General features: G+C 42.7%; 1 long non-coding RNA gene across 1 annotated transcript in view; it reads left to right on the top strand.

The window, feature by feature from the left end:
• Positions 1–2,697: 2,697 nt before the first annotated feature.
• Positions 2,698–12,851, top strand: part of LOC128314010 (uncharacterized) — a 38,248-nt gene continuing 28,094 nt past the window's right edge. The window contains exons 1-4 of the long non-coding RNA XR_008295291.1: positions 2,698–2,951; positions 4,802–4,935; positions 7,935–8,064; positions 9,897–9,988. This is a non-coding gene — a long non-coding RNA (uncharacterized LOC128314010). The remainder of the gene's footprint in view (positions 2,952–4,801; positions 4,936–7,934; positions 8,065–9,896; positions 9,989–12,851) is intronic.

Here is a 12,851-nt window from a genome sequence, read left to right as displayed (position 1 = left end):
TGCAATCTTAAAATCCTTAATGATCTTGGCGCACCTGGACGGCTTGGTCGGTTAAGCATCCGACTCTTGATTTCAGCTCAGGTCATGACCTCAACGGTTCGTGAGTTTGAGCCCCGCGTCGGGCTCTACCCTGATACTGCTTGGGATTCCCTCTCTCCTCTCTACTCCCCGCCCCCCCCCACACACACATATGTGCACTCTCTCTGTCTCTAAAATAAATAAATAAACTTAAAATTTTTCTTTAAAAAATCCTTAATGATCTCGTCTTTGACTGGATGTTTTATAAGTGAAGACGGGTGGGTAATAAAACAGGTGCGGTGAACTTGGTTTCTGCACTCACACAGCCCCCCTCCTAGCACCTCCCCAGCACCAGTTCTCTGACACCCACCCCTGGCCCTGCCCAGCGACCATTGCTACCTTCTGCACCCCCCTAGGCATCTGGGCATGGGCTCAGGAGGCATCGGGGTCAGACACACATTTCCTGCACACTGGGTTGCAGGATATGATTCTGGGCACCCATCACAATCCACCACCTATCCATGCATCTTCGTGGCCGAGGGAGGGCAACATTAAATACCAAATAGAAAATCATGACAGGCCGAGAAAGAGACCACAAAGGAAAGGAGGAAGCTTTTCTCCTGCCTTTTTAAAAAAAATTGTGATAGAATACACATAACATAAAATTTACCACTTTAACCTTTTTAAGTGCACAGTTCCACAGTGTTACGTACGTTCACATGATTGGTAACCATCCATCACCGCCATCCATCTCCAGAACTCATTTCGTCCTGCGGAACTGCAACTCTCCCCATGAAATGGTCTGTCCCTCATTTCCCCTCCCCCAGCCCCTGACAACCACCGTTCTACTTGCTGTCTCCTTGAATTTGACGACTTTAGGTACCATATGTAAGTGGAATCATACTATATCTGTCCTTTAGTGATTGCCTTATTTTACCTAGCATAATCTTGTCCTCAAGATCATCCATATTGTGGCATGTGTGACAATTCCCTTCCTCCGTAAGGCTATTCCATCATACTGATATGCCACATTTTATTTATCCAGTTATCCACCAATGAACACTTGGGTTGTTTCCACCTCTTGGCTATTGTGAATAATCCCTCTTTGAACACGGGCATGCAAATATCTCTCCTGAGACCCTGCTTTCAATTCCTTTGGATATATGCCCAGCGGTGGGATTGCTGGATTATACAGTTTCCTGCTTTTTGAACAAACATTTTCATTTCAAACTGGGCTGTGAAAACCATGTAGATGCTCTGTGCGCAACCAGCCAGGATGTGAATCGTCAGCATCAGAGAACTGCCTCCAATCTGCCATCAAAACTGAAGACTGAAGCTTGTAAATTGGGGACCTGCTTGTGTGACCATCCACGTAGAGCAGGGGAGAAAAGCAAGGCACTGAATGGGGGTGTTTTCCCCCAAGTGTCACCACCAGTCAAGAGCAGCATGTATTGGCGTCTGTGGCTGCAGAACATTCCAGTGGTTTTCACTTATCAATGTATGCTTTCATTTAATACATCTATATTAAACATCAGCCCGGAGCCAGACCTACTTGAGGATACTGAGGACAGAGCCGTAAATGATGCAGACAAGGGTCCTACAGGCAGTAACCTAACTGTACATATGACAGTTTATTATGCCAAGTTTTGTAACAGAGAAACGTAGAGCCCTAGGGCCAGGGGTGGGCGGGTTGATCATGCATGTGTCATCATCCCTGCCTTCAATGGGCTTAGAGGCTAGGTCGGAAATTTCCAAGGTGGTGCACGAGATGATTTCAGGCAATCCATAAATACCTCTTATTTTAAATAGGTGCAAATTCACTTTAACGTATGTTTAAAAACGTCTATCTAATACATTAAACCTTTGATTTTAAATATTTCTTAGGATGACGCTCAGTTAAAAAAAAGCCATGTAAACATAAATAAATATAAACCAAATCCAAAATTTTTTTTAAAAAGCCATGTAAACATAAATAAATATAAGCTCAATCTAAATTAAATATAAGCAAATAATGCAAAAACTACATGGATGAGACAAAAATCTAGACATTGCAAATCTAATATGACTCTGGGAAACTCTTTAAGGATTTTACAGACAAATGCATTTTTAAGGCAGGCGGTTTAAACTTTAAAAGGGCTGTGGCTAGGGCTAACCCAAGCTAAACCTGTGGTGTCAGGAAAGTGTCAGGTATTGGGGGGGGGGGCGTGGAGTCAGGAAAGCCTTCCTAGAAAAACTCACAGAGCGAATTTCATTCCTCTTAATTATTCTCCCAGGTGTATTTGTTTGGATTCCTCAGCTACCGATGGTAGAGCTTCCGGGCGGCTTGGGAAGGAGGGTAATTTACAGAGGAACACGCACCGTGGTCTCAGGTCTCAGGGCTCAGAGTGACAAGTCTTTCTCCGTGTCTGTGCCTTGTCTCTGCTCTCATCTGAGCATCTGCCCCACCTCTCCCTCGTGCTGCACGTTGCCTTTCTCAGTATAGTTTCAAGAAGACAAGGTGGGAAGTGGCTGCCTACACTTTTCAGCTCCAATCGCTTCCATTAAGAAAAACCCAGCTAGGTTGACATTAACATTGCTTCGAAATCTTGACTTCTGGGAGAGTGGCTCTAATTAGGCCAGTAACAAGTGACCTTGCCAGTCACCACGGATCTGGGAGGGGGCAATCTGGGAGGGGACAATTCCCAGAATCAGGGTGGGAACAGGGTTAGAGGTCCGGGCAGACAACCTGATGACACACACTGGAGAAGCCCTTGTGCCATCAGCTTCTTGACTCCTTTGTGTCCAACAGGACATAGGGACTACCCACAAGCCTGGAACATTTTCTCTTAGGTCACCTTGAGGATAATCACAGTGTAATCAGAAAGCTGAAGCGACAAGAGACCTCAACCGCACTACCTGGCCGATAACACAGGAGCTGTCTCAGGAAGAAAGAGGTAAGCAGATGAGCCCAGCAGGCACTTCGGATTTTTTGCTACTGAACCTATAGGAGGGGAGACAGAGGGCAAACATGGTTTAGGTGACCTGAACATTTTACTTTATATCTCAGACCACCACTGGATCTGGCCCTTCCACTTTTGGGAGATTGCATCACGAAACAGAATAACTGCTGGTGCATTTCCAGCTCTCACGGTCTGCCAAGTGCATACTACATTCTAAGTCTTTGCCTACATTAACTCATAGATAACCCTGTGATACACAGCTGCCATTATTTCCCCCCTTTCTGCAGATGAGGAAATGCAGGCACAGAGAGGTCAAGGAACTCGCCCAAGGTTACACAGCTAGGGAATGCAGAGCTTGGACTCAAAACCCCGGCACTCTGCTCCGGAGCCTGTGCTCCGAACCAAAAGGCAGACAGACCAGGGTTAAAGTCTTGCTTCACTACTTACTTATGATAAGGTCTCTCTAAACTATAAATTCAGTTGTGAAATGGAACAGAAGACACCTTACCTTATAAGGTGGTTGTAAAGACTAGAGAAGAAATCTATGTATCTGTACTTGGCTCAAAATAGGTACTGGACGGGAGGTAGTTTTTATTGTTGTTAGCACTGGTGACATCTAGTGACATTTGACTCCCCAGCGTGGCTGCTGCTAGGGTGTGTCCCATTTTCCACAGTGTAATTACTGCCTAGACCCCCATTAATTGGGCTGGCCCTCTCCATTGTAAGGGAGCAATCAGTCCAACTGCTACCCCCTGCCATAGGTCCATGAGTACAATTTGGTCATCACATTCGGCTTACTAACAGCACAGGTGGGGCTTTTTGCACAGTTACGTTGTAAATTCTCCTCAATTGAGGAAGAGCGCACACACACACACACACACACACACACACAGCAAAGGACACAATCCCAAGTGAAAACTGAAATGTGATGCACACATATGTATATCTAGGTCCAGCTATAGAACATTTCCATCACCCCCAAAGGCCCCCCTGCCTCTTCCCCACCAACCCCCACCCCCAACCCCAGAGGTAGTCACAGGGCTGACATCTACTGCCTTAGGTTAGTTTGGCCTGTTGTTGACAGGGATTTGGGGATTTTTACTGCCAGCATTTTCATGGCACTCCTTGCTTTCCCCCAGGCAGGTGACGGAGCAGCCAACTGGCATTTTTAAAATGTTGAAGGAATAAAGCAGGCTTAGTAGAAGCTTCAGTGAGTCATGGGCTAATCAATGCTCACTCAAATTCGGAGATAGGCAATTAAATATTGACACCTGTGTTATGCCTCCCGAAGCCCTTGCCGAGGATTTGCAGGTGGCAAGGATGAGGAAAGAGGAAGGCTTGTAGCCATAAGAGGAACTCAAGACAACCTCATGTCACTACCTTTATTGATATTACTAAGAATAATGGCTAAGAAAAAAAAAGCTTTTCCACATCTATAATGACCCAGTCCCTATACGACGGACTTTATATACATACTTTCAACAAACAGGTATTATACCCATTTTGCAGATGGGAAAAACTGAAATTCAGAAAAGTTAAGTACATTGCCCAAGGTCCCACAGCAAGGAGTGCCAGGATTTGAACCCGTGTCCGTCGGCTATCAGAACCTATGTTCTTGGGCACTATGCTATGCAAAGACGCAGGTGGTATCCTGAAAAGAACTTTGGCTTTCGCCCTGGGCAGAGGTGGGTTCAAATCGTGCCTCTGCCTCTCACTGCTGGCTAACCAAGTCAATGTCTTCTCTAAAATCTTCAAGCAAGAAAAGAGCAGGGAGAGATGATAATCCCCACTCGGCTGCTTTATTAAAGGTAAGTAATAATGTTTGTAACGCGTCTCTTTCCCAGAAGGCACGCAGCAAGTGGTGACGGTTAAGAGGATCCGCCACAGTGCTCGCTACAGGCAAGCTGCCCACGATGATGACGGCGGCTACACAGAGCAGCAAGGTCATTCCCAGCCAAGGAAACACCCATTGGCCACGGTGAGCCCGTTGCTCTGTCCCCTGGCACTTTCCACGCCTTCCAGCAGCGTCTGCCATGGCCTGAAGTTCCCCTAGGACTCTTTGCAGACATGGCAGCAGCTGAACACACAAGCCAACAGATGGATCTGAACAACTTGAAGTAACCCATCAATTCAATGAAACAACTGTTATTGATTTCTGGGGGTTTTCCTCCCCCTGGTTGTTTAACGGAATTGATGGGTACTCTCTGGAATTGATTGCACCAGCCAGTTCTTCTCTTGTGATAGAGACGAAATGATAGTGTTCCCCAGAAAATGAATAAATCTGCTCGTTAAAGAGAATATTCGGGCAAATAATTTTTTCCTGTGACAGTGGCTTTCCTGCTCAGTTCCCTCTGCACAGGGAACTGGGAAATACTTAAGGGGGCTTTCATTGCAAGTCAATATGCTGATAAGCTGGCTCCCTTTTCATTTTCTTACTGTTCTCAGGGACTGATTAGATGCCAAAATGAATCCACCAATCTCTCTCTCCCCGCACACAGACTTTTGCCAGTTCTGAGTCACTGAAGCCATTGTGTCTTATATATCTACCCTCCCCACCACCAATCACACACACAAAAGCTGATTTTCGGCATTAAATGACAATGCAGTCTCTGGGGCAGGTCGACGGTATGCTAACTCTCCGGGAAGATGATTTATCCACCTATGATTTATATTTTCTTCCCTGGAGGTTGCTTTTCATGGGTTTCAGACAGCACCACACTTGTTTTCACTGACAGTGATGAAAAAAACAGATGTCAGGACAAGGACTGAAAGGGTAGGGGAAGTAGGGGTGGCCGTGTAGAATGACAAGAAATGAAAGGGAGCGGAGTCCAGAGAATTCTGAAACCCTGCTTTGACTTGCTGAGCTCTTAAGCTTCCTCCAGCCACAGGGAGTGGCTGGTTTGCTAACCCCCTTTCAGGAAACAGATTACAGTTGAATTTTTATTGGCTTTCAAAAAAAAAACTCAATCTCTCTCTCTCTCTCTCTCTCTCTCTCTCTCCCTGAGCCTCTGCTGCTGTCATTGTTATCCCATTGTTGTGCTGAGATCTCAAGGCTATGGTAATTAGCAATGCAACACATTCACACATACAATAAAAGAGTAAAGATCCTAAAGACAGAGGGTCTCACTCACCACGCAGCTCCATAAGCCAGCTGACTTGTAACATGCGATGTATATTCCACATTTTTATGCATTTTGTTCAGCATGAATGTCTCATTCCTGGCAGCTCATCCTCAAAGCAGTGTGACCTTAAGACTAGGTTGACACAATGCCAATATTTAAAACTTTGATTTGCTCCTCCATATTGACATACTTTACGGGGCCCCAAAGATAAAGTGGGAAATGAGCCTCCTTCATTGAAAACTAATGAAAAATTGTTTGTTTTCCAGTGCCTCACAAATTCACAATCTCTTAATGGGATTAGAAGAATATTACTCAAGATGGCAGGTGTAAAATGAGTGAGAACATATATTAATAATAATGATGACGATAATAATAATAATAATAACTCTTGGCAAACCAGAAATAGGAAATTCCTTAACTTGATTTTTTTTAAGTATTTACCAAAAGCCCACAGAGTGCCATTCTTAATGGTAATCACTAGAGGCATTCTCTCTGAAGTACGAAATAGGGCAAGGAAGCCTATGGCCAGCACTTCTAGGCAACGTTGTATTAGAGACCCTGTCAGCATAGTAAGAAAAATAAATAAAATCTGCAAGGATTTGGAACAACAAAACAAAACGTCCTTTTTCACGGTCACACAAAGAAAACTCAAGGGATAATTCATAAATACGTAGAATTAATAAGTGGGTTCCACCCTGCTGTTCAGTATCATAATCAATGTGCCAGTATGAGTTGGCTTGCTGTATCTAATTCATTTGGCCAATAGGCATTTATTTAGCCCTTGCTATGTGCCACAGTTCTAGGTGCTTCTAGTATTTCCATGAATAAAATGGGAAAGAGCCCCGCCTTCTTGAGCTTACTAGCCAGAGTCCGTTAAAGAATGTAATTGATACTATATGTTAACTAACTTGGATTTAAATAAAATTTAAAAATTAATAAAAAAAGTAATTGAAATGAGTGGGAACAGGAAAACTAGATGATCAGCAAAGGGTTGGAGCCTCGTAAACATTAGGGCTCTGATCCTGGTAGTTGGTGGCATTATATTATCTATCAAAACGTGTACCTGCTCTTATATCATCAAAGACAAGTGGGGTGGAAAGAACCCAGACAAGCACAAGAGTCAAGGTTGGCCTGTGTTTAGCAGACAAAAAGGTTTTGGTTTTTTTTTAAGAAATCACACCCCTAAAATTTAATATTGTTTCAATATCAACTATTAGGCAATCTATATTCAAATTTCACTAATTACCTTAAGGAAAGTCTTTAGAGCTGACTTTTAAAAATCCAGGATCCTGGGCATCTGAGTGGCTTAGTTGGTTAAACTTCCGACTTTGGCTCAGGTCAAGATCTCACACTTTGTGAGTTCGAGTCCCGTGTCGGGCTCTGTGCTGACACCTCAGAGCCTGGAGCCCACTTCAGATTGTATGTTTCCCTCTCTCTCTCTCTCTCTTTCTCTCTGCCTCTACCCACCTCCCCCACCAAAATAAATAAACATTAGAATTTTTTTTTAAATCCAGGATCTCATTAGTGCTCACATATTCCATTCATTCGATTGTATGTGCTATTGTCTTAGTCTCCTTTAATCTAGAGCAATCCTTCTACCTGTTCCCCTACCCATGCCCCACCTGTCCCCCCAACATGTATCAAAGGCCATAGCTCCTATCAGTCAGCCCGCTTATTCAGCTGCCCTTTCTAGATTCTGGTAACTGCTCCTGCCTCTAGCCCCTCAGGTTCCCCACTGTTTCTAACTCCAGAAGAGTGGATTTTTAATCACTGATGTTCCTAAACTGTGTTCACATCTTCATCAAAATTCCCAACAGTAAGATCTCCTGAAATGACCTAGATTTTTCCTGTCCAGGCCTTGACCAACGCAGGGAAGGAATATAGAGAGCCTTGGATCCCAAACACTGGTTCCTGGGACAGTCAATGTAATAGGTGGGGAAGGACAGGAACAAGCAAAGAACACCAAGAAGGAGCAACCCAAGGAGGTAGGAGAAAACTCACGAAAGTGGGGTATCCAGAACACCAGGTGAAGAAAGCATTTGGGGAAGGATGCTTTCAATGGTGTTGATAAGTCATGGAGGGTAAGGACTGACTGAGAATGTGCCCTTGGTTTGGCAACATGGAAGTCATTGCTTTGACAAGAGCAGTTTCATTGATAATGCTGATGGAATGCGTCCATGTATAGTGGTCACAGATACAGAGTGAGGGCAGATTCTGCTGATACCTTCCTGGTGGCAATAAGTAATCACAGTTTCTGAAAAGTGAGATATAAAACTGCATTTAAGCTATGTTTTTAATCAACACAGCGTTATACTCCCAAATAATAATGGCAGTCATCATTAAGCACTAACTAAGCCATACTCAGGACCAGGTGCTTTGGGTACATACATTTTTTAACCTTAATAATAATCCCATGAGACAGAATGATTATTTCCGTTTATTACTATCAGGGTACGTCACTAGTCAAAAGAGGGATACTTTAATGTGTACTTTCATTCTGCTGGCAGGGTTTGAATGCAGGACTGTGACACAGAGAAGCATTTGGACATCATTTGTCCAAGTTTAGAAAGCTAGAAAGTAGAGGAGCTGGAATGTAAATAAAACACTGTTCTTTCCAGCCTTATTTGACTTCAGAATAGCAAACAAATGAATTTACATTTAAAAAGGTTGTTCAAAAAAATCAAGCATGACTTTATCTGTATGATAAAGCCAGACCAGGAGTTTGCTTCATTCGAACTCCGAAGGCATTGCAAACACACACACACACACACACACACACACACACACACTCACACACACATACACACACGTGTTCACATACACTTCTCTGGGAGGGCCGGGGAGGGTGACCTGGGCATTGTGTGTCTTTGGGCAAGTCAAAGAAAGGAGTGGATTTCTAGAAGAAATATACAACAGCACCTTCTAAAGCTGAAAAGCCCTGTTTTGATATGTGTCTAGAGGCAATAGTTATAAAACCCATGACTCTAGGATTTCCCCAATCCCTCCTTGAAACAAAGCCTAAGGAGTGAGCCACTGAAGATGCAGGTAAGAGGATGGCCCATCTGCTGCACAGGGTGGAGGCATTGGCTTGCTCATGGGGACTACAAAATAACAGGGAAATGACAAATGACCTTTAAATTCCATTTTCATGGTGTAGAAAGTCTCAATGCTCCCTTTATTTATTTTTAATCTTCTGGGTAGATATCTCTGTTGTATAGGCATTAATGCCTGATTGAGCCTCAACTAATCAACTCTAGGGGTTTCTGATTCCAACCCAGTATGTTAGAAGAAACATACTTTTCTAGCTCGATTACCAGCCTTTGGATATACTATACATCCTGCTGCCTTATGGCTTTTACTTTTAATCTCTGAGCTCTGTATGCTCAGAGAGAAGCTTTCAAAATCATTTATTGTAAGCTTTCCAGCTGCTGCCTCTCAGTGTGTATGTCCAGCCAGAAGATGAAATTCCCATGAATAAATCTGGGTTCTAAGCCTTCAGCTAGCTGTACAATACAGTGTCCTCATAGAATTTTGAGAGTTATGTACTTCGTCGAAAGGGGAGAAGAAAGAGACCCTTCATTGTTGACCGCTTCTATGTACCAGATGCTGTAACAGACATCTCATAAATACTAATCACCATTTATTTCCTGGACAAGGAAACACACCTATGGGAGGTGCAGTTAGAAGAATCAAAGATACGATTTGTTTAGAATATCAGTTACTTAAATCAGATATTTTCCCATTATCTGATGGTCTTATAAGCCAGAGATTGCTAGTTTTACCCTAGTAACCATTCTCTCTTTCCTCTCGATTTTAGCTGAACGAATGGCTTCCCAAAATCAAGGTCACATTTTCCAGCGTTCATGACAACCTGGTGTACTCATGTAACAAAGTTCTGATGACTGGGAGGTAAGTGGAACTGGCGTGAGCTTCTTCTAGCTGACTCCATTAACAGAAAATGGCTTTCCATTGGTCGATATGTCCATATTCATGACAGTACCACACTATATTGATGACTATAGCTTCATAATATACTTTGAAATCAGGAGTGTGATGTCTCCAGCTTTGTTCTTCTTTCATCCCTAAGAAAGAAGGCTATTTGCGGTCTTTTGTGGTTCCATATAAATCATAAAATTGTTTTTCTATTTCTGTAAAAGATGTCTTTGAATTTTGATAGGGATTGCATTGAATCTGTGGATAGCTTTGGGTGGTAAGGACACATTAACAGTACTAACTGTTCCAGTCCATGAACACAAGATGGTTTTCCATTTGTCTCTCCCTCATTTAATTTCTTTCATCAGTAATTTCTACTCTTTAGTATGTAAATATTTCCCCTTCTTAGTTAACATTATTCCTATGCAACAGAATAGAGAGCCCAGAAATAAACCCATACATATGGTCAAGTAATTTTCAACAATGGTGCCAAAAATACGCAATGGGGAAGAATTCTCTCTTCAACAAACAAAGGTGTTGGAAAAACAGAAGGAAGTTGGACCTGTATCTTACACCATGCACAAAAGTCAACTCAAATGGATTAAAGACTTCAACATGAAATCTGAAACTATAAAACTCTTGAAAGAAAACATGGGGGAAAGCTTCATGACATTGGTCTTGGCAGTGATTTCATGAATATGGCACCAAAGGTACAGGCAACAAAAAAATAAACAAATGGGACTACATCAAACTAAGAAGCTTCTGCACAGCAAAGGAAGCAACCAACAAAGTGAAAAGATAACCTACAGAATGGGAAAATAGTTGCAAACCATATATCTGATAAGGGATTAATTTCCAAATTATAAAAAGAGCTTATCAACTGTAGCAAAAAACAAGAAATCCTATTTTTAAATTATGCCCATCACTCATTAGCCCATCCCTCTCTTCTGCTCTTATCCTGAACTTTGACCAGGCTCCGTATACCCTGTGGCACCCTCAAAATTCCAGAATGCCCACAAAATGGCACCCATTTGCCTGGACTTCTTAGTTAACTTCCAGGTGATGAGCTAAGTTAACAGTGATTTCTCCCAGTGCACGGCTTGCTATCTTCCTGAACAGCAAACAATGGAAAGGTAGGCATAAGGATCAGAGTTCTTTCAGTGCTTGTTGGAAAAGAGGTCATACATTTAGGAAAATGTCTTCCTTTCACAAAGTTGCTTCTGCTCTGAAGGATCTATTTTACCCTCCCTTTATCCTGACCGTTTCTCTGTGGTGTAATCAGAATGCCACAAGTTATTCCCAGACAGAAATAACTGTCTTTGGGAGAGAAGTCGGGCTTCTGATGCAGACAGAGTGCCCACACCTGGTCAAGCAGCAAACCCAAAGACCACCCTACAATTTCACTGAAATGCAATGAGCTCATATCAGGAATACAGGACACGATACAGGATTTCAACATCTTGAAATCACACAGCTACCTGATGTTTCTGAAAGTCAGTTGACTTCTCCATCACTCCTCCAAATGTTCACAAACTGTGAAATTTTGCTCCTAGAATTGACTTCCCATGCCTTGAATGATGCTGGGCTTTCAAAATTCCCTGCACTCTCTGACTCCACAAGGCCAACCATCTGTCTTGGCTGATAAATTCTGCACTCACAAGGGATACATTAAGCCCAAGTCTTTCTATTTCCAAGGACATATGCTACACTTTTTTCTTTCTTTCCTTCTTTTTTTTTTTGTATAAATTTTCCTAGATAAATAAAGTTGACATTTAATTCCAGCTCCATCTGGAAGATCAGGGAAATGCTGCCCTCACTCAGCACGCTTCTCTTCATACCCAGGAAAGTTCTTGGCCCCAGAAGTCAGTGTGGCTTGGTGGGAAATGTATGACTCTGAGAGCCTACAGACCTGGGGTTGAATTCAAATCCTCCAAATTACTAGCTGTGTGACTTTGGGCAAACGATTAATCCTTTCTGAGCCTTTATTTCACCATCTGTAAAGTGGGGATCTAGCTAATTCTACTTTGCGCAATCAGCAATGCTCATATGTGAGGTAATTGATATTAATTCAGCAAGTAGAGGCCAGTATTTTTTTAAGGACCTGAGCAGTTAAGAACGTGAGTTTTCATGCCAGAAACACTTGGCTTAGCATCCCCATCAGCACTCTGATTTTGGAAAATTTGTTTAACCTCCTGAGTTTGTTTCTGTGTCTAGAAAGTATTAATGAAAACTAATGTACTTCTTGTTGGGAGTATTAGAGATGGTTTCTGTAAAGCACCCAGCACCTGGAATGTGCTTAATAAATGGTAACTTAGTATCCTTGATGTTGCTATTATTATTTTTGGACATCTTCCCAAACACTGGCTCAGAATGACTATTCTCTCAGCAAAATTATCTACTGATTCATTTTTGGAGACCACGCCATACTTGGGGGTCCGTGGGTTTTTGTTTGTTGTTGTTGTTGTTGTTGTTGTTGTTGTTGTTTTGGCCCAGCCTGCGGCTAAATCCTGGGTATGAGGACAAGAAAGGGTTCTCACTTCCTGATTCTTTTACTTCATCGAAGACCTCTGTGGCCTTTCTGAAAAATGTTTTGGGTACCACACCCAGTCTTTCAGAGTAACCAAAAATGTGTGAGCCATGATGGAGATTTCGGATTTCCTCTTCACAGGGGAGAGAATGACTCGGGAGAACTATGTGCCTGAGGTTATGGAGACTTATAGGGCTGAAAGCCCAGTATAATTCAGTGCTATCTGCTTGTAAGGGAACCAATAAAAACTATTACTATTACTCAGGCATTGAGGTCTCTGCCATACAGGGCCGGCTTCTTTCAAAGCCTCTC

Source organism: Acinonyx jubatus, chromosome A1 (genome assembly GCF_027475565.1).
Source record: "Acinonyx jubatus isolate Ajub_Pintada_27869175 chromosome A1, VMU_Ajub_asm_v1.0, whole genome shotgun sequence".
Classification (NCBI taxonomy): domain Eukaryota; kingdom Metazoa; phylum Chordata; class Mammalia; order Carnivora; family Felidae; genus Acinonyx; species Acinonyx jubatus.
The sequence above is the reverse complement of the archived record's forward strand: the minus strand, read 5'-3'. Positions and strand labels throughout refer to the sequence as shown.